We start from the raw sequence: 26181 nt of genomic DNA, 5'->3' as shown, positions 1-26181 counted from the left end.
TCCATTATTTGCGTTCTAAAATTCGATTATGATTACGGCATCCCTTTTCATAATCTGAATTATGAGAACTTGGCAAATAGAAATGGAAATGTTATAGCAAAAGACTGGTTTAGTCTTTATGTGAGACATCATGAATCGTGTCCCATATGCTTCGGATATAGGATCGATTACATGTGCTATATTCATCCTTTCTAAAAGTTTCCAAATGCCTGGGGCATTAAGAAGGGAAAAGGTTTAGAACTGGATATGACTAAAAGGATTAAACAATTGTCGAGGACAATCTAAGGTTTACCAAAGATTGGTTGCTCAAGGACAGTTGGAAGTATAGTGATAATTCTGGAAGGACCATATTGACATAATCTATAAAGAGGCAACTCTTGTTCAGAAGTGATAGTCAAAATGAATCTGGAAGTGTTTCAAAGTTAGAATTTTCAATCTGTTTGAGATTAGGAAACTTAATGCAAGAAGGATGTTTCTAAGGAGCTGATCTCCTTTGGAATGGTCTGTAATGGTTGTTGTCAAGTCCTGATGACTTTGTTCATAATCATTACAAGAGGACCAATGCATATAAGTTTAGAATCTAACAGATTTCAGTAAATGGCATGAATTGGGAATTCTTGCATTTGCAGTAAGGATTTGGGAGTGTGAAAAGAGAATCATTGAAGTTATGTTCAATTAATCAAGTTCACAAAGTAAAGATCATAGACAAACATAGTATGCATACTTGGTGTATGGCATGACTAGTGTTTAGAAAACATAGTGTACATGCTTAGAGCATGGGACAACTATTGTTTTAAATTCAAGAATAAAGTTGATAGCTGAAACAATATACAATGAATAATGTGTAATCATATGGTGATAAATAAAAGGTGTTTTATTTATGTTCATAGGTTTTGATACCATATTGGATTCAATTATTATTGTGTTTCACTTTGCATGTTTTGACTTCCCGAATAAACTAGGTTATTCTTCCGGAATGACTAACTTATTCAAACCATCCACAGTCGGTCATATGTTGGAAGTAGATATGAATTAAGACTGTCATGGGTTGGCTTGTAGAGGTCTAAGGTGTTGTACAAAGGGCTACAACACTCATGAGTGCTCATAAGTTCTGAGTATTGGATTCAACCCGCGCTCATTGGAATCACTTCATGGATTTTATCACGAGTGATCATGAGACGATAATATCTTATATTCTTCAAACCTAGAGATATGAGTTGTTACTATGAGTTGATAGTACATTGATTACACGAAACCGCATTTGGTAACTCGGTGCTATAAAACGTGTCTTTGTGTATGATTCAACAAGTAGTAGAACAAGCCATATGAGTCGAAGTTTATCCATTCCTTTTACCTTCGGGATAAAAGCGATATCTGTAGGCCCCTCGATGATTTGATGATGACAAATGGAAGTGCTCGGCCAGGCCAGGACTGATTTGATTTGTTCAATTAGTCAGTCGTCATAAATCGGAAATCGGGAAACAACAAATGGACAGAGAGAATGATTATAATCCATGTCTCAGTCCATATGATTTCTAGAATGGAGGAATATATGATCCCTTATCTAATGGACAAGTCATTGACAAAGGTCAGCGTTTATCGACAAGGTCAGAGTTCGACAGAAGCTTTTGAGAGCTACGATTGCCAGTTGGTTCCTGAAGTCATACGCAATAATAGTTTTAGACTTATCCAAGTGGGAGACTGTTGGATTAATGTCTAAGTCCATAACTATAATTGGTAAGACTTGACCCGACCCGGCATGGTCCATTTGGGTTGCATGGCATCATGCACTTGGATAGACTAAAATGAGAGAAATAAGACACTTATGGTTATTAATATATTATAAGTTCTAGTATATTAATAATAAGAATAATAAGATTATTTAATTAGTATTGATCGAAAAATTAATGTAGGATTAATTAAGTGATCAAAAGAAGACTAATTAAATATATGGGTTGATTGTGTAAATCATCCATACTTGTATAGTGGGCTAATGCTCCATGGATTATCTAGCTGGGCCAAAACCCATATGATGCTCCATGGATGCTCCATGGTGTATTTGAACACATGGATCCAAGGAAATGGAAAGTCATGATAATTGGGGTTTGCCCTAATTGTAACACTATATAAAGATATTATTCTTGACAAAATCGGCACTAGTATTATTCTAGAGAGGGCTAGCCGATTTCATGAAGTGTAGAATTCTCTCAAGTTATTCCAAGTGTATTTGGTGTTGTGTGAACCATTTGAGGTGTCACACTTGGGGCACTAGGCACTCAAGCTTCATGAAGACATTCTACATCAAAGAGGTATGTATTCTATCTTGTTATATTGATAGTTTTGTATGTTAGATTAGGATAATACCTTAGATGTTCATATTTGCATGTATAATAGAGAAAACATAGATCCAAGGTATTTATGGTTGCATGTACACTTAGGAGTGTTAGAATGCTCATAACCCAACAGAAGTTTCATATATCATTAAATAACATATTCTTGAAACTTTCATATCCAAGCTCCCATAATTCTTTTTTCTCTGCATTCCTACATATAATTGTTATTTTTAGAGTTTTAATTAGTCTTTAAACAAAATAAATGTTGATTTTTTTTTAATTTATTGGACTTACAATGCGATCAACGCTTCCAGCTTCATAGATGAACCAAAATAGGTTTTGTTTAGCCACAGGAGTAAGTAACGTTCACCGGTATCTGTTCACATCAAATTAGTGTCATTCTCTTAATTGGTAACTATAAAGCGGGTAAAACAAATTTATACCGTTAGTTTTTTTGGGACTTCTTGAATGAACTTGTCCAGTGTGTCGGGTTCTAAAGCAGAAACATAAAATGTGTTTTCCATATGTACACCTCTGGCCTTAACTGCATCTGGATTTATAGGAGGTGTTGATCGGGTAAAATTTTCGGATTTCGGGTAGAACGGGTCGGATAGTTCGGGTATTTTCTTAAAATAATAATAATAATACCCAATACCCGACTTATATTGTAATTCGGGTTCTCGGGTTTCGGGTATCCGGGTTTTAGGCCGGGTCGGGTATACCCGAAAAATACTTAAGTGTCACTTATTGATATATTTTTTTTTAAAATTCTTTTTGCGTTTCGGATGTTTTAATAAAAAATTGGGTAACAAAATATTTCATACAATTAACAAGTACATATACAATAACAATACAAGTCATTATGTGATTTCTGCATTCCATTTCAAATTTGATAAAAAAAAAGTTTATGGAGCACATGATCAGTGGATCAAATTCGGATTAACCAAACATGTTACATGATTTAGTGCAAAAGGTGAGCACATAAAAGTTATAAATAAAAAATTTTAGCATGTTATCTAAATTGCAGGGACCAATTATATAGTTATGTATCAATTCACAAAGAAGAAATGATAAAAAAGAAACGTGTGCATAGTTGAAGATCCATAGTGCACAAAGAAAATGAAGGTGAATCTAAATTTCATTATATGTTCAAAACTCCATTTCATTTTCAACAATTTCTTTTGTATTTACTGTATACCGCTCAAATAACGAAGCTATGTAACATTTGGTTTAAACTATAAGGAACAATAATTATGTAAAATAATGATACAACTTTAATAGTTACTATAACTAGTGTAATACTTAGTCTTTTTTTTTTTTTTTTTTTTTTTTTTTTTTTTTTTATAATTTAATCTGGTATTCGGGTGTACCCGAATTTTTTTATACCTACCAAATACCCAACCTATTTAAATATTGGGTTACCCGATTACCCAAATTTTCAAACCTGAAACTCGATTTACCCGACCCGATGTACCCGAATTCAAAACGGGTCGGGTAATCGGGTATTTTCAGCAGGCCTAATTTATACAGATGTCCATCTTTATAAAAGGCGGACAAAATATTACTTTGTTCCACAGTTCCACCGTGGGGATTTTATAAACATCTAATTCCATAAGCATTTTGTCGACAGTATCCATCTACTGTGCAACATGTGGATGGCTGCTTCAAAAGAAAAAAAATTTATTAGGGTCAAAATAGATATTAAAATAATAAAGTATAATTAGTAGAAATGCAACCTGATGTCAATTACAACAGCTAAAAGAGACTATTCTTTTATCTCCTCAAACATGAGGATAAAAGCTGAAAGTTGTGATATTTAAGAATATGAGGTCATTTGTAAAATCAACGAAACTGTTTCTCTCTCTCTCTCTCTCTCTCTATATATATATATATATATATATATATATATATATATACACACACACACACACAGATGTCCATCTTTATAAAAGGCGGACAAATATTACTTTGTTCCACAGTTCCACCGTGGGGATTTTATAAAGATCTAATTCCATAAGCATTTTGTCGACAGTATCCATCTACTGTGCAACATGTGGATGGCTGCTTCAAAAGAAAAAAAATTCATTAGGGTCAAAATAGATATTAAAATAATAAAGTATAATTAGTAGAAATGCAACCTGATGTCAATTACAACAGCTAAAAGAGACTATTATTTTATCTCCTCAAACGTGAGGATAAAAGCCGAAAGTTGTGATATTTAAGAATATGAGGTCATTTGTAAAATCAACGAAATTGTTTCTCTCTCTCTCTCTCTCTCTCTATATATATATATATATATATATATATATATATATATATATATATATATATATATATATATATATATATATACTAAAATAATAATAATAATAAAGCTTCATTTCATTTTGCTTTAGTAACTCCGAAACAAGCAAAACAACTTTTGTATCCGAACTTCTGAAAGTAGTTGAGTTGTAATTTTAGATGAAAATACTTAGTTTCTCTTGTGAAAGTCTTTGTGAATCCATGAAACTTTAGTTTTTCCATTTCTTTGTCCCGAAATGCTTTTTGAATTCTAAAGAATTTAGAGAAAGCTAAATTCGCTTATAGCTTTTGTTTTCATTATTTTTATCAAAATCTCAAAGTTACAGGGGGATGAAAACGAATAAATAGTGCCAAGTAAATCAAATCTAACTAACTATACAAAAGATACGGGAATAGCTATTTGAATGAATATAATGAGATAACGGCTTCTTCGGATAAGGACTAGATCAATCCCTTTACTCCCCCTCAAGTTGACACATGGAGATTACGGATGTTCAACTTGACCAATAGTGTTTGTAACCCGTCTGAACCAAGAGGTTTAGTAAGTAAATCGACTAGTTGAGCTTGTGAAGAAACACGAACTGGAGTGATTTCTTTGGATTGAACTCTTTCCCTGACAAAGAAACAATCCATCTCAACGTTCTTGGTACGCTCGTGAAAAATTGGATTATGTGCAATATGTCGTGCAGATTCGTTATCACACATGAGAGGAGTTGGCGTGGCAATTGGAACTCCTAGTTCAGAGAGCAACCATCGAACCCGCAAAACTTCACTAACAGTGGTCGCCATGGCTCTATACTCAGCCTCAACTGAAGAACGAGACACAATTGATTGTTTCCTCGATTTCCAGGAGACAGGTGCACCACCCAAAAGTAACAAGTATCTAGTTCTTGAACGTCGGGAAATAGGACACCCTAGCCAATCAGAGTCACTATAGGCCAAAAGTTCAGGTGTACCGTCTTTTGGTAGCAATATCCCCTACCCCAAAGTACCCTTCAAATATCACAAAACTCTCTGTGCTGCATTCCAATGACTCTGACGAGGATCTGATACAAACTGACACAAGACATTTACTGAATAAGTAATGTCCGACCGAGTAGCTTGCAAATATAACAATCTCCCAATTAAACGCCTGTACAAACTGGCATCCACCTTTTCTTCCTTGTCGCCTTTGTCAAGCTTTAAATTTTGTTCCATGGGAAATTTACTAGGCCAACACCCAAGCATACCTGCATCGTCAAGTATGTCAAGAGTATATTTGCGTTGACTAAGGACCAGACCCTCTTTTATGCGTGATACTTCAATTCCCAAAAAATAAGTTAAACTGCCAAGATCTTTAATACTAAACCGATCATTAAGACTGGATTTTGTATGTTCAATTTTCTCGAGGTCATTGCCAACGATGACCACATCATCAACATAGATCAAAGCTGCAACAAAAACTTCTTTGTTTTTATGAATGAACAAAGAATGATCTGCATGTGTTTGTTGGAAGTCAAGTTCAAGTAGGGCAGAAGTGAATTTGTGATATCAATTCCGGCTTGCCTGTTTCAGGCCATACAAGGACTTCTTAAGCTTGCAAACCCTTGTATCGCCGTCTTTTCCAAAGCCTTGAGGGATTTTCATATAAACTTCTTCCTCCAAATCTCCATGCAGAAAGGCGTTGTTCACATCTAACTGGTATATGATCCAGTTATTTTTGACTGCCATGGTGAGTAAAATTCTCACAGTGACCAGCTTGGCAACTGGTGCAAAAGTGTCATGATAATCTACACCCTCCATTTGAGTATACCCCTTCGCAACAAGTCGTGCTTTGTAGCGTTCCACTTCGCCATTCGGTTTAAACTTGATTTTAAAAATCCATTTGGATTCGATAGCACGCTTGCCAGGAGGAAGAGCAACTAGGGCCCAAGTATCGTTTGCTTCCAAGGCACTAATCTCCTTTTTCATTGCAAAACGCCACATTTCATCTTTTGCTGCATGCTTAAAAGATTTTGGCTCATAGTGGGTGGCTATGGCCGTTAAAAGAGCTTTGTGAGCTTTTGAGAAATTTTTATAAGAAAGGAAGGCGGAGAGGGGATGTACCGTAGAAGCGACATGATCGGAGGCGGATGGAGGATGAGTGATGGATGGGGGTAAGTTGACTTCATAATCACTTAACCGTAAAGGTTGAGTTCGCACACGAGAAGCTTTAGGAACCTGGTCGCTGTTCGTGTCTTCATGCACGAAAGAAGAATGTGGCGAGGGTGGTTCCGTGTGCACGTGAGTCGTATGTTCACTTTCGGAGTCAGACTCGTGGGGTGTGCTAAGATCAACTGTAGCCTCATTTTCGTGCCCCGCAGGTGGTGCAGATTCATGATTGTGAACCGTATTAGAGGTCTCCAATTCATTTTCGAGCACAAATGTATCATCTACCGTTACATTTTTGGTAACCAGATCAGAAGCCATAGGAAATTTGTCTTCTAGGAAACGAACATCTCTAGAAACGACTATTTTTCTTTTCTCCATGTCATACACCCGGTATCCTTTTGTTCCTGGAGGGTACCCTACAAATAATCCTGGTTTACCTCGAGCCTCAAATTTGTCACCTCCTGTCTCTGTGTTTCGATAATAAACTAAACATCCAAATACTCTCATATGATCATATGTGGGTTTTTGATTGAAAAGTACCTCGTATGGTGTGACTCCTTTAAGAACCTTGGTTGGCATTCGATTTATGAGGTAGGTGGCTGTTAAGACGCATTCACCCCAAAACACCTTCGGTAAGTTGGCTTGAAAACGTAGTGCACGAGCTGTCTCAAGTAGGTGCCTATGTTTGCGTTCCACCACCCCATTTTGCTGTGGGGTGTGGGGACACGTAGTTTCTAAGACTATCCCTTCTTGAGTATAGAAGTCACGCATCCTGTTGGAAAAAAACTCTCCACCATTGTCACATCTTGTCCGTTTAATTTGATTGCCAAATTGTGTTTGAACCATTTTATGAAAATCAATGAGACAAGTACTTGCCTCATGTTTGTGTTTTATTAAAAAAGTCCAAACGGCTCTACTAAAATCATCAACAATAGTCAAAAAATATGATGCTTTACCAATGGAACGTGTTCTATATTTGCCCCACACATCATAGTGCACTAGATCGAAACAAGAAAAGGTTTTTATTTTACTAACTGGGAAAGGAAGTCTAGTATGTTTTGCTTTAAAACAAGCATCACATTTATTGAACTGTTTTTCTGTTGTAACATTGATAAAATCTAATTTTGAAATTTTCTTGATGGACGGGTGGCCGAGTCTCTTGTGCCAAACTTCAACCTTTGACATAAGTGCCTCACTGGTCTTCATCTTTGATACCCCCATCCGATACAACCCTCCACTCCGATTACCTGCTCCAATCAAGCGCTTCGTCCCCAACTCCTGCATGACAAAAAATCCAGGAAAAAAGGTTACTGCACAATTTAAATCATCCGCGAGTTTTGCAACGGAGAGAAGGTTGTAATTAAAATTCGGTACAAACAAAACTCCTTTAATTTTGATTCCCCCAGGTAAGGTATTCTCACCCTCCCCCAAAACTGGCACTTTGTCTCCATTAGGGATGAAGACAGGTGAATCTTTGGAGTTTTGTGTTTTGTTGAATAAGAAATCAAGTCGGTGTGTCATGTGCTCGGTGGCACCCGAGTCAACAATCCACCCATTGAAAGTATCGTTTCTACCTGCCATGTTTGCCATAGGTTCTTTGCTGTTGTTTGTTGTGTCTAACCCTTCCTTGAAGTGCTCGACAAAGAGATGGTATTGTTCATCAGTGAGTCCAGGTATCGGACTTGGTCCAATCTTGACACAAGCAGCTTTGGGCTTCTCTTTATTTCCAGGCCACCATTCCGGGTACCCGATTATCTTGAAACATCCTTCCTTGTTGTGCCCTTCACGCTGACAGAAAGAGCATTTTACCTTTTTATCATTATCCGACTTGACAAATTTTTGTATCGGTTTGCCTGTTGTTTGTGTCGTCGTTTTGTTGGCAGGTTGTCGCTGGCCACGCTGTTGACTATAATTTGCTTGGAAGGCCGACGAGTCAGCACTTGCTCTTTTTGCTCCTCCGGATAGCGCCCTTTGTTGTTCATCTTCAGCCAACAAATGATAAACAGTAACAATCGGAGGGGTAGGCTTCATCGCAAGGATTTGAGTTTTGATGACTGAGAATTCGTCATCCAGACCCATCAGGAACTCGTAAGTCCTCTCCTTTTCCCTTAAATCGCTCAGCTTTTTCCCGATCCCACAGCCGCAACCTTCGCAGGTGCATCGTGGGGATGGTAGGACCATCTGCAGTTCATCCCAAATGGACCTAAGTTTGGTGTAGTAATTGGAGATCGAATTCCCATCTTGCCTCGTCATGTTAAGCGATTGTTTCAGCTCATATGCCCGAGGCGCCCCTTCTTTCTCAAACCGTTCTTCAAGATCCAGCCAGATTTCTGATGAAGTATTTGCATACCTGACACTTGTTCTTATCTCTTTCTCCATGGCGGTGGTCAACCAGCCCTTGATCATTGCATCAGCCCGTACCCATGCCTTATACATTGGCGAAGACACCTCTGGTTTCGTGACAGAACCATCAACCAGTCCCATCTTGTTTTTCGCAAGCAGAAAATTCCTCATCTCCTGCTTCCATTCATTGTAGTTACTATCATTCAACACATCATTAACTTGCATCTGTTTTGGGTAGTCTAATGCGTGAATGTAGTAAGGCGAATAGACATCAATCGTCTCCTCACCTTCAGATTTCTTGTTGTCGTCTCCCTTCTCTCCGGTCATGGTGGATACTCACCCAATCAGATCTATCGCTCTGATACCATAAAGAATTTAGAGAAATCAAAATTCGCTATAGCTTTTGTTTTCACTATTTTTATCAAAATCTCAAAGTTACAGGGGGATGAAAACGAATAAATAATGCCAAGTAAATCAAATCTAACTAACTAAACAAAAGATATGGGAATAGCTATTTGAATGAATATAATGAGATAAGGGCTTCTTCGGATAAGGACTAGATCAATCCCTTTAAATTCTTCGATTTTTTTATTGATTTCATCCGTTTATTCATTGAACTCACAGTTATAGATGAAACAGAAAGACTTATATAGAATCCCCATCTACAGTCTATTAGTCAGGCAAATTAGATATATCTTTAGCTCATATAAAACTAATCAACATTTAGTATCACATATACATGCGTTTCTTCCACAATATAAACCAACTCTTCCCTAATCTTTAATTCAAGCTGATTTGATAAGGATGCGTTTAACCCTTGACACGAGTTAATTTATAATATTTAATAAAATTTATGAACTAATATAATATCATAGTTGTTCATAAGTGATTTTGAAGTAAGATTTGTAAAATACCAGACTAAGATGTTAACATTAGTTTTATTGATAGTCTGTTCTAAACTCCGCATATCCTCAAAACTGAATCAAATCCAAATAATCTTTCAAGAATGCTTTGGCTCGATTTTCATCCGAGTGAAACAATACCTCACCACAATTTTCAACCCTACTACAAAACCAAAATTGGACGATATTTTTGATGATATATAAGAAAATCTTGAATCTTAAAGTAGTCAGGATCAAAGTGATGCAACTTCCAGTAACCATCTTCATAACTACTTGAAAAACTACATTACATAAAAAAAAAATAATAATAATAAGACACCTTTTGGACACCCTAATTTAAAAGTCGAACTTTAAGATTTATGTATTTTATATATTTTTTTTTGTAGGTTTTAGCTTTTTGGTAACTGTAATCAATTTTTGATAATTAATGAGGGAAAACAATTCAAAGGAAATAGAAAAAAAAATAGTCATATAAACTTCAATTTTGTTAGTTTTAGTTTATAAGTTTTTTTTTTTTTTTTTTTTTTTTTTTTTTTTTTTTTTTTTGCATCTTATAAAAAATGGTGCTGTGAAGTTGAATGGATAAAAAATGCATTGGGGGGGAGGGGGGGTGTGTGTTTAATCTTTATAAACTTACTATAAATTCTTTTTTTTTTTTTTCAATTTATATGGAAAGTAACATTTAATATTTTTGCAATAAACTAACTATATATTATTATTTTTTGATTTATATTTTATTTTATATTTAATAATTTATTTTATTAAGTTACTTTATATTTTTTTATTCTAAACAATAAAAAAAAAATACAAATCTTAATATGATTTATAAAAAAAAATTAAAATGATGATATCGTAATCCATTGAACTCTTAAGAGTTTAATGAAACGTAGAGTTTAATAAGTTAAATAGTATAGTTAATAAAATATTGATGTGATGCATTTGAGATGACCTTAGTGTCTACGTCCTCCTCATTTTGCATACCTCCATGATTCTGCTTGCGATCATAATGGTTTGTGGGTTGTTTAGATTAATTTTAGTTAACGTCAAAACAGATATTTATATATGAATTTGTACATTTTTGTTTGGTAACAAGGGAATAAAAAGTCTTGGATGAGATTCTCATTTCCTTTTGCTTTATTTGGATTTTGGATATAGGTTGGGATATATTTTATAACACTTATATTAATTTGTTCATGATGCTTTTGTTGAATACGCAACTGATTTCCTTGACCATATCAGGTTTCGAGACTGCGAACCGTGAATCATTATAAAGCATCGATGCTTTCATTTTCTTTGATTTGTCATGGAGCATATTAAGTCTATAAATGAACTCCATAAAAGCGATAAGCCGATAATCGTTAGGTATCTTTGACTTTTGTTTTCTCGAAGTAATGTATCCAAATTATATGACAAACATTTAATTTTAATCAAGTATACGTGAGTTATAATGCAAATTCGATTCGTGTTAATCTGCCGCTTATATTACATTTGAACAAAATAAAATAAAAAAAGCGTAATATTTGATTTAACTTATCTTTCTGTTTTTCACCTGGGAAAATAACTAACAATGTTTCTTTTAGAAAAGAATCTTATGGAACTTCTAATTCAGTTAACAATATTAGCAATATATGATATGGGGACTGATTTATCTACTGAACATTTTTATTCATCCACAGAAAAGATTGTGTATTGACATTTATACCTTTAATTTTTAATTTCTAAATATCGAAATATTGAAAAGAGAAAGCCACACGTTTGGAAACTACAAAAACGACGCACACGAACCTTCCTCCTTCTGTGATGTTTTCATCCTACTGGTAACTCATAATTTGATGTTTGATTTTGCTTATTCAACCCACTTTTAAATAACTTCAGGGAAAGATCAAGTGCAAACCAATTCAAATAAACATATAATCAAACATTTGGTGTCCAAGGATAATAGTGATGTATAGTTTCAATATGTATTTTTTTTTTCATGCCTTCCACAAGTAACGAGGAATCCATACCATAAAGTTGCAAATAACATATAGAAATTGAAGAAGAAAATCCAAACAGTATATTGTACGCTAGAAAAAAAAAAAAAAAAAAAAAAAAAAAAAAAAAAAAAAAAAACCGAATAAAATCGATAGTTGGATGATCGACAATTGCAATGCTTAATTAAGAACCTGAAGATCGGTGACGGAAAGCGTGAAGCTTGATGTTGGAAGATCGAGAAGTTAGAAAAATCGTTGTCGATGGAGACCTGGATGATAAATTGATAATTACAAGGGCTTTTTGAATCGATTGCTGATCAACGATGGATGTGTTGCGGAGATGGAATATTTGGAGGAGATGATGTCAATGGTTTAGATGTGGAGAAAATTTATGAAATAACCAAAAGTTGAAGGGTGTTTTAAACATTTAACCATATAATTTGGAGTTTTGAAAAATGACCACAAAAGAGGGCTTTGTGGATCGCTTTAACGCTCCGGGGAACACAACACAATACCGAGGATCTGAGTTGGCAGCGGCGGAGGCACTACAAGGGGCTACACGGACTATCAGGTGTGCTGCCGCCTTCAACATTTTTCATTTTACTTATATATTATTAGTTATAATTATAAACACTATTAATTACTTTTAGCCCAAAATAAAAACTAATCTCAAGTCCAACGCCCCCCTTAGCCCAAATTCCTTAATATTGTGGTTGGACAATTATAATTTGTATATTCAACAACAAATACGTCGATTATCGGCAATTGGCAAAGGGATTATATTGCAAATTACGTTCACCTCACTTTCTTTACAAACTTCAAGTTCAAGAAAAGATAATTTCTAATTATTATTTTTTTAGTTAATACATATTTATGATTAATATTTTTTAGCAATATAATTTGTAATTAAAGACAATATTATGATTAGTTGATTAGTTTCAAAATTCTTATAATAATAGGGTAAACCATGTGTAAGAAATAATTATTGATTTTTTTTCAAATGAAAAAAAACAAAATAATTATTGAATTCTTGAAAAAATCCATGTAGTTCCTATTTATACCATTTTTTTTCTTTATATATAAGCCTCATTTATCCTAAAATCGTAGCTCTATCCCTGTGAGTTGGCACCATTAAATGACAATTATTATTATTATTATTAATTTTTTTTTGCAGGGGGGGTGGTATATTTCCGCAGAGATGGATCTGCAGATCCTATGAATACTTCTACGAATCGCTTAATGTTTCTGAGAAATTGGTAGTTAACTGATCCACAGAGCCGTCTCTACGTATCCATGCTACACATTTGCGGAAATCTTGATTTCTCTACGGAAATGGTAGTTGTAGTCGCGTTTCAGCATTATTTGATTATATATATATATATATATATATATATATATATATATATATATATATATATATATATATATATATATATATATGTTTTTTTTTTCAAGTTATTATCGTTTTTTTTATGACTGTTAGAGACCAGAAATTTTTTTTTTTTTTTTTTCATTTTTATGAATGCTTTAATCATTAGAAATCGTTTTTTCTTTATCTTTGTGGAGAGTGTTTTCTAAAAATGAGTTTTATTATTCTGTGTACGGGAGAGTTGTGGCAGTCAGTTGCAAATGGAAATGAGATTTACATTAAAATAATGTGAAAAACTATGGTTTAAATCTTCCTCCTAACTTTGACCATCAAATGTTATTGTTGGGTTTTGAGCAATCTAACACTTCCTAAATGTGCATGCAACCCTAATAAACATTGGATCTATGTTTGTCTAAATACATACAAAATAATAATTTTCCAAGGTTCATAACCTATCTAACATGGTATGGGGTACTTTTAAACATAAAAGAATTAGATGAGATTACATACCTTTTTGATGAGTTTGATTCTTAAGGAGTTTGAGGGCCAAGCATCAATAGTGTGAATGCCTCAAATGGAATCACAAATCACCACAAACTCTTGGAAAAATTTGAGAGAGTGTATACACACTATAATTTCGGCCATACAGTGGCTATTTCATGCAACAAAAGCATGCTTATATAGTGTACATGGTTAAGGTGAAACCCTAATAACCCATGACCTTTCCTTTTCCAAGGATCCATGGGTTAAAAGCTCTATGGATCATCCATGGACTTCCATACAAGCCTAGCCCATTAACAAATGAGTGTTAGCCCACACCATATAAAACCAATAGCCCACAATTTAATTAGTCTTCCTTTTAATCTCTAAATTAATTCATAATTAATTTAAGACTAAGACTAATTAAATAACATGACTTCATATTAATATATTATAACTTATAATATATTAATAATCATATTTGTGTAACTCTCATAAAATTATCCATAAATAGTTTGGATGAAATGCAACCCAAATGGACCATGCCGGGTCGGGTCAAGTATATACCAAATAAGTTATGGACTTAGACACCTTATCCAACAGTTATTACAAATGGTTAGAAATAAGGCTGATGTGTTCAATAGTCATATATCCTTGTCTTTTAAACACCCAGAGTGTGGGTATGCCATGGAGCTTGTAGATGAATCTGATGTAGTTCAATTGAGACATGTAATGTCTGAAACAAAACAGACAGTGCATTTGTATATATCAGTGGTAGGTGAATAAGTTGAAGAACAACCAGTGGTGAACAATCGGTTTATTGTAGCAAAAATACTAGAAGTCATGGAGCAAGACAATTTAGTGGAAATCGGTTCAGGGGACGAGGAAATGATGTGGGAGTGGGTTATGAAAAGAAAGTTTCAGTTGCATAAGTTTGTATCAGATAATGATAATGAACCAAATTTGCGCATCATAGAATTAGAACAACAAAATTTAGAGTAAATTACTGAAATCGTCCCTATGGTTTGGTCAAAATTGCACGTTTGGTCCCTAACTTTTCCTTTGTACTCAGATCGTCCCTATGGTTTGATTTTGTTGCGTTTTTTGTCTCTTGCATACATAAAGTTAGGGACCAAACGTGTAATTTTGACCAAACCATAGGGACGAAAAACGTAACAAAATCAAAGCATAGGGACAATCCGAGTGCAAAATAAAAGTTAGGGACTAAACGTGCAATTGTAATCAAACCATAGGGAAGATTTCAGTAATTTACTCCAAAATTTATTTGAGTTTGGAGAAATACCTGATTTTGATGATCAATTATATGATGAAAAATCAAATGAAGGCTGGTCGGAAGATGAGTACACGCAAAAAAAATTTGCTTTTAGTCCCTGCTATTGTATTCCTCCTATTCCTAATTGTCTAGAACCTATTCTTGAACCTAGACTGTTTCACAATTTAGGTCCGGATGATAAAATATTTGTGAATAAAACCTATAACACCAAAAAAGACCTAAAAACTTCTGTTAAATTCAAAGCGGTTAAATACAAGTTTCAGATTAAGGTTCAAAAATCAAGCAAATCTCGGTATGAGATTGTTTGTTTTCACGAAAACTATCATTGGTGTTTATATGTAGCTGTCATTAAAGGAACTAAAATGTTTGAAATTAAGACTTTTAATGAGGAGCACACATATTCTTCATTACTTATACACCCAAATCATAGGTAAGCAACTAGTGAAGTTGTGAGAACCATAATACATGACATTATGGGTCAAGGTAGAGTTTGGAGGCCTAAAGATATTATTAGAGATATGAATGCATGGCTGGAAATTAATTTGAATTATTCACAAGCGTGACATGCTAGAGAATTTGCTATGGGATTGATGACGGGCACCCCTGAGAAAGTTTCTCCAAACTTCCAGTTTATTTTCATAACTTGAAGAAACATAATCTTGGGACGGCGGCGTACATACAAACTGTTTGGAGGATCGCTTTGAGTATTGTTTTTTCGCTATTGGCTACGCGGTAAATAAATACATTAAATTTAAAACGTTGTAAATATTTAGTGTTTATAAACAAAATAAACTGTTAATATATTCATGCTTTTTACAAAATTGTTGCAAATACATGGTTTCAGGGGGTTTTGAAGAAAAAGTATTATTATGGATGGTGCCCATCTGAAGGGAAAGTACAAAGGCACCATATTGCATATAGTAGCCATGGATGGCAAAAATTAGATATTTCCTATTGGGTATGGAATTTTCCCAAAAGAGACTATGGGTTCTTAGACATGGTTCCTTGAAAAACTAGATGAATGCATTGGTGATTTGGAAGTTCTGACATTGGTAACGGATAGGGATGCATCGATTGAAATAAGTATTCAAAATGTTTTTCCAAATGCTCAACATGGCTTGTATGGTTTTCATCTAATAGGAAACATAGTGCACATATTTGGAAAAAGTAAAAAAAACAACAATTTTGTTTTGGAAGCATGTAAGAGCTTACAAGACCACTAAGTTTGAACAATATTGGGGGAGACTTTATGTGACATCCCCATTTTTCACGGCTAGAAAAGATCGATTTTGTTTATGCTTTGTAAAAATCAGAGTACTTCTTTTCATAAAAATGTTGCAGAATTTGTTCCCAGAAAAACATGATAACTACGTTATCAAAACATTTCCGGAGAAACGTATTGTATTCATTTTAAAACGTTTGGGATGTCATCGTCAATACAGAAACATAAGCATAAACGGAACTTACATTTATTTACACTAGTGATCTACATCTCTTTAATCTCTTAGTGTAATGTGACTTCATATCTGTTGGATTAGTGTCTAAGTCCATAACTATTTTGGTATGTACTTGACCCGATGGTGCATGGTCCTTTTGGGTTGCCTTCACCAAAGCAACTTGATTGGAGAAATAAATAAAGAGAGAGAGAGAGAGGTTATTATGATTTATTAATATGTTATAAGAATAGTATATTAAAGGAGAAATCATATTTGTTTAATTAATATTGGTCAATAATTAATTAGGAATTAATTTTGTGATCAAGTGTAATTAATTAAACTAGAGGGGCTGATTTGTAATTATGTGATAGTTACAAAATAAGGTAAGGATTATCTTATTATTAGGTTGGACGAATTTAAGATGATAAGGCCTTAGAATTTGACTATGATAAGGATTCAAGGATTATCTTATGGGTTGCTTTGTGGATAAGCAACTAGATAAGGATAATGACTGAAACCCTATCTCTACACCTATATAAAGACCCTAAGGCTCATGAATTCGTGTATCCCTTCCCAAGGAGTCCTAAGGACGAATTCTAACCTCTCTCCTCTCTCTTTATACCTTATCCATTTGCTCTTGGTGTTTGTAAGCCATTAGAGGAGTGACACTTGTGACTCTAAGCCTTCCAAAGTCATTACAAGGAGATTTGGGATTGTTATTGCTACATAACAATCAAGGTATGATCTTAAACCTAATTACATATTAATATGATTACTTGAATGCTAAAATTAGGGTTTATAGTCTTGGATTCAAAGCATGTACAATAGAGAAACCTAGATCCAAGCTTTAGGGTTTGTATGAGCACATAGGATGTCTTATGACCAAAACCCATCAGTGGTATCAGAGCCTAGGATGGTTTCAATTGTATTAATGCATTGTATATCTGAAAAATTCGTTTTTGGTGTATTAGAGGTTGGACTCGTCGAGTCCATAGCTGAACTCGCCGAGTCCAGGCTTGACTCGACGAGTCAACTCGTCAGATAGTGCTTAGCTCGGGATTTCTTGCTGTTTTTGCATTAGGATAGTTACCTTATCATGTTAGATCAATATAAATCCGATTTTATGATATATATGACTATATCCTTGATCTAATTAAAGATAATGATCAATTAATAAGATAATTGTTTCCTTATAAGATAATTGATTAATTATTTTGAGTAAATTGATAAATTGTTTTGCAAGAAATCATCAAATAAATCAAATATGGATAATTATGTGATTAAATGTTAATTTAAAATTATTTGTTATTTGATCCTTGTTGTTATGAAAGGTTTCATATTTTGCCCTTTAGATTTTATAGTTTAAATTTGAACCCAAAAGTTTTGTTGTTTTGAAATTTAAATAGTTAAAACCCTATTGTTTTGAAAAAGGTTTCAAAACTTGCCCTCAAGTTTTGGAATTTAAAAGTTGATTAAGAGTTTAATTAGGAATGGTAAATTCTAAAACCCTAGTAATGTTTTGAAAAGTTCAATTTACACCCTTATGGTTTTATTAATTAATTAAGGAGTATAATTAAAAGAGATTTAATAAATCCATAAAAGTTTAGGTTAACCATTTAATTGAATTAAAAGTGTAATTGTTAAAGTTAACCACATAGTATTTTAAAAGTATAAAATGCACCCTATACTATATATATAACATTAAAAGTCTAACATTATATATATATATATATATATATATATATGTATGTATGTATATATATATATATATATATATATATATATATATATATATATATATATATATATGAGTAAAAGTCAGTCTTACCGTTAGTAGGCCTCATTCACGAAGCTGGTCTATAAGGGGTGTTTAAGGAAATTGCCTATAAAATGGCGATTGAATGGGTATCCACTCTTACCCACCGCACTCTTGACTAGTGGAGGGTCGTTAGCCGAACGGGTAGGATAGGAAGAAACCTTCCATTATAAGTATAATGAAATACAAAGTAACTAAATGTTTTTCTAATTCCTAATCTTAGTTACTTAGGCAAAAGTGAATTGATGCAATTCCATGAAATTATACTTTGTGCCCTTGCGAAGACGTTAGTGGAGCGTGTGTGGTTTACCGGCACACTAAATGGTTCTAAGCAAAGGTAGCAAAGGGTGACTCAATGTTTGTCATAGTTCGGTGGAGCGTGTGTGGTTTACCGGCACATCGAATAGGTGACTGTAACATGTGAGGGTACCATGTAGTTTGCATGGTTATTCACACCCGCTTTGTGATCCTCGGCATCCCAGTCACAAACTAGAGGGGCATATCGAGATTTAAACATGCCATTGAAAGTTCAATGAATCTCAAAGGATCTAGGAGTTTTCATAGATTTAAAACTTAAATTTCTTTTTCGTTTTTCATGGTGGAAATTAGTGAATTGTCATTCACTTACCTTCAAATATTCTGCAACTAGATTACGGCATCCCTTTACTAAGGACTCAATCAATCAACTAACTTGAATTCGTTTTCTTCCGTTTTGTAGATGTCAAAGTTCGACAATCATGGTCTTCCCAAATCCCGTGGAACAAGCATTCCACATGAAGATGATATTCCACGATTCGATCGAGGAACAAGAAATCATGCTTCACTTCCTCCTCTTCCTCCAATTGTTCTCCCTAACCCACAAGATCAAAGAATTGAAAGGTTCAATATCACTAAAGCCCTATTGGAAATGAAACATGAAGATGGTAAGCCCGTGTGTGCCCACGTTCTAGTAATGAAATCACACATTGATAGGTTGATAATGTTGGGTGTGTCATTCCCGAATGAGTTGGCTGTAAATTGGGTTTTGCAGTCACTTCCTGAATCATATAATGAGTTCAAAAAAAAAGTATTATATGATGGATCATGACAACAACCTCATTGACCTAACCTACATGCTCATTGCTGCTGAATCAGAAATGATTTGGCGAAGCAATGGAGCGTATTTGTTGGGAGAGTCAACCGACCATGCTTCCGAGGACGTTCTAAGAGAAGCGACCTGCGCTTGCTGCCAAGAGAAAGGGCATTGGATAGAAGTCTGCCCCAAAAGCCTGAAAATTCCAAAGATGGGAGAGTCAAAGAGTATGGCTGTGCTTCAGGTAAAATCCATTATCTAAATTAATTAAGTTCCTATTCGTTGATTCTTAATACATGATGTGATAAGATTGCATTTGAATGTTTTTGTAGGATCGGTGAAAAGAAAGGAAGCTTGATAAGAGAGCAAGATGAATCTAATCACAAGAGGTGGATCTCGATCGCATGAACTTGAAGATTGGATTTTGAGCTTAGATAGTTATGATAGAGTTGTTAGAAAATTTCCTTTTACGTAGTTTTCAATAGATTTTTCATTGTAAGGACAAATGTTTTTCCGCTGCTTTTATAAATAAAATAAATTTTGTTTGACTTATTTGTTTACTTCCTTGCAATGAAATCGTAATGAAAATTGATGTTTGCATAATTCTACAACGAATGGATATGATTCTTAGTTATGCTATTTATGGAAATGTCGAGAATTTACGAAATAGGGAGAGTTTCTCATCGCCCAAAGTTTCAATTGGACAGAAATTTGGAATCACGCAGCTTGGTTGCATGATGAATGAGAAATTTCATATTTGATAATTAGACTAATTCGTTGACAAAGTGTCAAGTGAAGGACTAGGAGATCGAGTACACAAAGTTGTGTGTTGATCAAGTTCACCATAAGAGTAACAAAGATATTCATCATGATTTACTAAAGGCTTAGTAAATATGATTACACTTACAAGATTAAGTGTAATTCTGAATTGATTAAAGGGTTTAGATCAATAGTAGAACGAATAAGAAGAATCAAGTAGGCAGAAAAATAAAAGTTTCTCCATTCTAAGAAGAAGGGAGAGTAGCTTTTATGCTTTATGATAGATCTTAATGATTAAGAACCATATCTCAATTAATCCTCTAAGTGAGTCTTAGTACAATTGTATGTTTAAGAAGAGGAATCAAGGATTGAAGAAATGGTTAAATCAAGAAGTCTATCATACTTCGTTCCAATAACAAGTCTTAAAGTTAAGATTGTGACAATGAGTGAAAAGTATTAAAGGTTTATAACATTCATCAAATGTGGAAAGTTGTGATGTCTTGAATAAGACAAAGACCGACTAGGACCAATTTATGAAGTGTTTTGATAAAAACTACACTAACTCTTGAATATTTGTTTGTCAAGAAATGGTTATTGACAAAAGAATCTTATATGTCAAGGAGTCAGTGGGAGCCTTAATGATCTTGAACGGTTTCAAGAACAAATCAAATAAACCTTATTGATCATCACTAGCACACGAGTTGAGGTTTTGCAGCCTATCTTGTTGACATTATTTTGTTTCTGTGCTGTTCCAATTTAGTTAATCATGCATGTGAGTCCTATGAGTTCTCATTTTGAACGCATAAAAGACAAAGCACTTTAATCAATGAAAGGTACATTGATAGGAAAAGGTGAGCTGATTAATTACTTGGAAGACGTGGTGGGCAGCTGTGCTACCATAAGGCAAGAAATCAAGATTAAGAAAGTTCGATCCATATGAGTTTGAATTTGTCGTAAACTCTGTTTTTAACAAATTCACATGGATAGGAAAGAATACACCGCTTTAAATCTAAGTGTCATAAGATTTCCTCCTTCATGAAAATGATTGTGAGGAAATGCTTTCACTAAGAAAGATTTTAAGAAGATAGTGATTGTAAAGTTGCATTCTCGAACTCAATTATGGTTACGGTATCCCTTTCCATGATTTGAATTGTGAGGTTTGGCAATTAGTCTTAATTGTTTAAGACACACATATGAACTATCTAAGGCAAAGGTGTATAAGTTCAAGAAGCCTTGATAAAAGATTATCAAAGCACTAAGTATTAGAAACATGGACTTAAGAAATTCAATAGGTATTATCTTTCTGAAAGTTAAGATGTTTATGAATACATGTCGAAGCTAGTGGGAGCATAAGTGTTATGTTTTATAGTAATCATCATGATAGTTGGAGCATAAAAGTTATGATTGTATGATTATTATGGAAAGTATTGCAATTTGGCAATATTAATTATAGAAAAACAAAAGTTATACCTTGCAAAGTCGTAAGGGTTGTAAAGTTGTTTTGCTATAATTAAGGGAGAGAATATTATGCTTCATTTCAAATCTAAAGGATTAGGTTGTGAAACGTTAATAGATTTAGTCAAAGGTACATAGTGTGTTCTTAAAATTTCGATTATGATTACGGCATTCCTCTTCACAATTCGAATTTTGAGAACATAGCAAATAAAACATTGTGCATCGTGTCCCATACGCTTCGGGTAAAGGATCGATTGCAAGTGCTTTGATATTTGACCATTCTAAATTTTTCCAAATGTCTAGCGCATTTAGAGGAAAAGGGACTAGAATCGGTTTTGACTAAAATAATTAAACAACCATCAAAGGACAATCCAAAGTTCGACGAGGATTGGTTGCTTGTGAGTAGTTGGAAGCATGGTATTGGATGGACCATATTGACATTATTATGAATAGATATGATTATGTTAAGAATGAGTTGTCATATGGAAAATATGGAAGCGTGTCCATATTAGGAATTGAATATTGAAAATCTATGACTAGATTAGAAACTTTTATGCAAAAGGATGTTCAAAGGAATGTACTTTGAGAGAGAGACATCATATCTAAGGAATTGTCTTGTAACAATCTCCGATAGAGGACTTTGTAATATCATTGCCAATAGTCTTTGTGACTTTGGTGCAGTGACATTACGAAAGGATCGTTGCATAAAGTGTTAGAATCTAGCATATTCTATAAGTAGCAAGAATTTGATATTCTTACACTTATGAAAAAAGGATTTGGAGTTGTAAAATGAGAATGATTGGAAATGTGTTCAATTTGTCTATTTCACAAAAGTAAGAACCATAGGTAAACATTGTGTGCATGCTAGGAGCATGGGACAAGTGTTGGAATTCAAGTAAGAAGTTGATTACCCGAAACGACAAATAATGAGTAATCAATATGGTGATAAATAAAAGGCGTTTTATTTATACTCAAAGGTTTGAGGCCATATGGGATTAGTATTATTCTTGTGTTTCACATTTGCATGTTTTGAATTCCAGAATAATTGAGTTTATTAAGAATAATCGAATTATTCGAACGAGCCACAGTCATTCATATGTTGGAAGTAGATATGAATGAAGACTGTCATCAATTGGTGTGTGGATTGTCTAAAGAGCATTAGACATAAGCAAATGTTTGCTGTAACGTTCATGAGTCCTTATGAATATGATTTGAGCATTGGATTAAACCCACGCTCACTTGGATCACTCCATGAATTGTATCACGAGTGATTGGTAAGACGATAACATCTTATATTCTTGAAACCGAGATATGTGAGTTGTATCTTGCTAATCGGTTGCACGTTGATAATATGAAAACGCACTAGTAACTTGGTGTTATAAAACATATTGTTGTGTGTGATTCGGTGAGTAAGTGCAAGTGAGCATTGTATCAAAGTTTATCCATTCCTTTTATTCAAAATAGGATAAAAGCGATATCTTTTGGGCCCCTCGATGGTTTAGTGATGACAAACATAAATGCTCGGCCGGGCTAGGGCTAATTTGATTTGTTCAATTAGTCAGTCGTCATAAATCGGAAATCGAGATATAGTACAAAGAGAATGGTTTGAAATCATATCTCATATGATATCTAGAATGGAGGAATATATGATCCCTTATCTAAGGACACGCGTATCAGATATGATCAGAGTTGACAGCGGCTTTGGAAAGCTACGATTGCAGATCAGGATCTGAAGTCATATGCAGAATAGTTATTAGACTTATCCAAGTGGGAGACTGTTGGATTAGTGTCTAAGTCCATAACTATTTTGGTATGTACTTGACCCGATGGTGCATGGTCCTTTTGGGTTGCCTTCACCAAAGCAACTTGATTGGAGAAATAAATAAAGAGAGAGAGAGAGAGAGAGGTTATTATGATTTATTAATATGTTATAAGAATAATATATTAAAGGAGAAATCATATTTGTTTAATTAATATTGGTCAATAATTAATTAGGAATTAATTTTGTGATCAAGTGTAATTAATTAAACTAGAGGGGCTGATTTGTAATTATGTGATAGTTACAAAATAAGGTAAGGATTATCTTATTATTAGGTTGGACGAATTTAAGGTGATAAGGTCTTACAATTTGACTATGATAAGGATTCAAGGATTATCTTATGGGTTGCTTTGTGGATAAGCAACTAGATAAGGATAATGACTGAAACCCTATCTCTACACCTATATAAAGACCCTAAGGCTCATGAATTCGTGTATCCCTTCCCAAGGAGTCCTAAGGACGAATTCTAACCTCTCTCCTCTCTCTTTATACCTTCTCCATTTGCTCTTGGTGTTTGTAAGCCATTAGAGGAGTGACACTTGTGACTCTAAGCCTTCCAAAGTCATTACAAGGAGATTTGGGATTGTTATTGCTACATAACAATCAAGGTATGATCTTAAACCTAATTACATATTAATATGATTACTTGAATGCTAAAATTAGGGTTTATAGTCTTGGATTCAAAGCATGTACAATAGAGAAACCTAGATCCAAGCTTTAGGGTTTGTATGAGCACATAGGATGTCTTATGACCAAAACCCATCAATATCAACACATGTGATATAAATAAATTGAGTATGTCAGGTTGGGAAACCTGGTGAGTACATAGGGTTTTCAACCAACAATAATATAATTATTATGTTTAAACAATCAAACAATCAACCTAATTACCCATCCCCATTATCTTCTTTACTCTTAAGGATTTATCCTATAAGTTTCATTTATCTTGCATTCGTTTATTCCAAAGTCCCTTGCTTCCAGGGTTATAGGACTGACACTAAATCCATAGCTGTCAATGCTTGTTCGTAAAGCGCTAATTCCATAGTTGTTATAGTTTATTCATCGGGTACTAAATCCATACATACCAGTGTTTATCTAATAGGTACTAAGTCCATAGCTACTAATTCCTAACAGGTACTAAGTCCATAGCTACTAGTGCTTTTCCAATAAGCACTAAGTCCATAGTTGCCGATGTCATTGGTTAGGCACTAAGTCTATAGCTGTCAATGTTTACTCACTTCATCTTTTATCTCTCATCATTCATCTACCGGTGTCATACCCAACATATTCGTATATATAAAATACATATACAGTTTAAATCATTTAAAACATGTATAAAAACGTTCATCCAGCATAGACAGCAAGTATACAGATAATATGCGCACATAGCACATAGTTTATATAAAATACTTCATATCTATGTGTAAGATGAAAGTGGCTATACACTCACCTGAGAAAGTGGTGACTCGGTACTCAGATATCACTTCGTTTACTTTAAAATAATTTCCTTCGACGAAACCTAATATTATTACCACTAGATTTTAGTCTAATATTTACCGTGACTAATTATTATTATTATTATTATTATTATTATTATTATTATTATTATTATTATTATTATTATTATTATTATTATTATATAAGTATTTAAACAATACTTTCCAACCACTATGTACAGACAGGGGCCAGACATAAAACACTGGAGGGCAGGACCATTTTGGCGTATAACACTTCTGAAATTCAACAACCCTATGCGGCCCTTTAAAGCAGATTCCCCGTACCACGAGTAGTTAAAAAGATATTATAACGCCACTTATATAAGTCATAATAATAGCTCAAATATTTATTATAAGTTCATAATAACAATATTAATTTTAAATATAAGCTATATTAAAATAGGGTAAACATAACTTACTTACAAGGGGATTTTAGCTAGGAGTCGGGCTCTACAGGGGCATAACTTCGTCGCTGAATCTTTCTAAGAAAGATTCATGCAACGCTTCAGCGCTCACCTTACTATACTAAAAACTACAGAAAGAGAAGTCGAATCACGAGGGATCGAAATGCTTGGGGGATAAGGAGAGAAAGACTCTTGAATTAAAAGAATCGTGCAAGAAATATGAGAGCCCAAGGCTCTTATTTATACTAATTGAATTTTCAAAAACTACCCTCTATAATTACTTAATGACCTTTTAGTTATATAAACAACTAAACACCCATCTATAATACTATTTTAAATGGATTTAATGATATTTGTACCAAGGTTGTCAAGATCGGGATCCTACCTAGGGTCGTTTTTGGGTTTGCAAAATCGGAATCGTAAGATCGGGATCGAGATCCTAAGATCCCACAAAATAGAATATAATTTTAATTTATAATATTAATCATAAAAAATATTTCAAATATTTAATTTTTCGTTCAAAAGTTATAAAAACTTTAAAATATTAGTCATAAGTCACAATAAAAATGATAAATGGTAGATTGCTAAAGGGTAAAAGACATAAAATGGTAAAAAAAATTCATTTGAAAAAAAAAATTAAAGGAAGGTAGGATCGGATCGGATCTCGATCCTACGATCCTACCTACGATCTTACGATCCTACCTGCGATCCTACCCAAAATACGATCCTTTTACGACCCGGATCGTTTTTCATACATAGGATTGTAGGATCGTACGATCCTACGATCAGGATCGCG

This window comes from Lactuca saligna, chromosome 8 (genome assembly GCF_052625555.1).
Source record: "Lactuca saligna cultivar CGN05327 chromosome 8, ASM5262555v1, whole genome shotgun sequence".
Classification (NCBI taxonomy): Eukaryota; Viridiplantae; Streptophyta; class Magnoliopsida; order Asterales; family Asteraceae; genus Lactuca; species Lactuca saligna.
The sequence above is the reverse complement of the archived record's forward strand: the minus strand, read 5'-3'. Positions refer to the sequence as shown.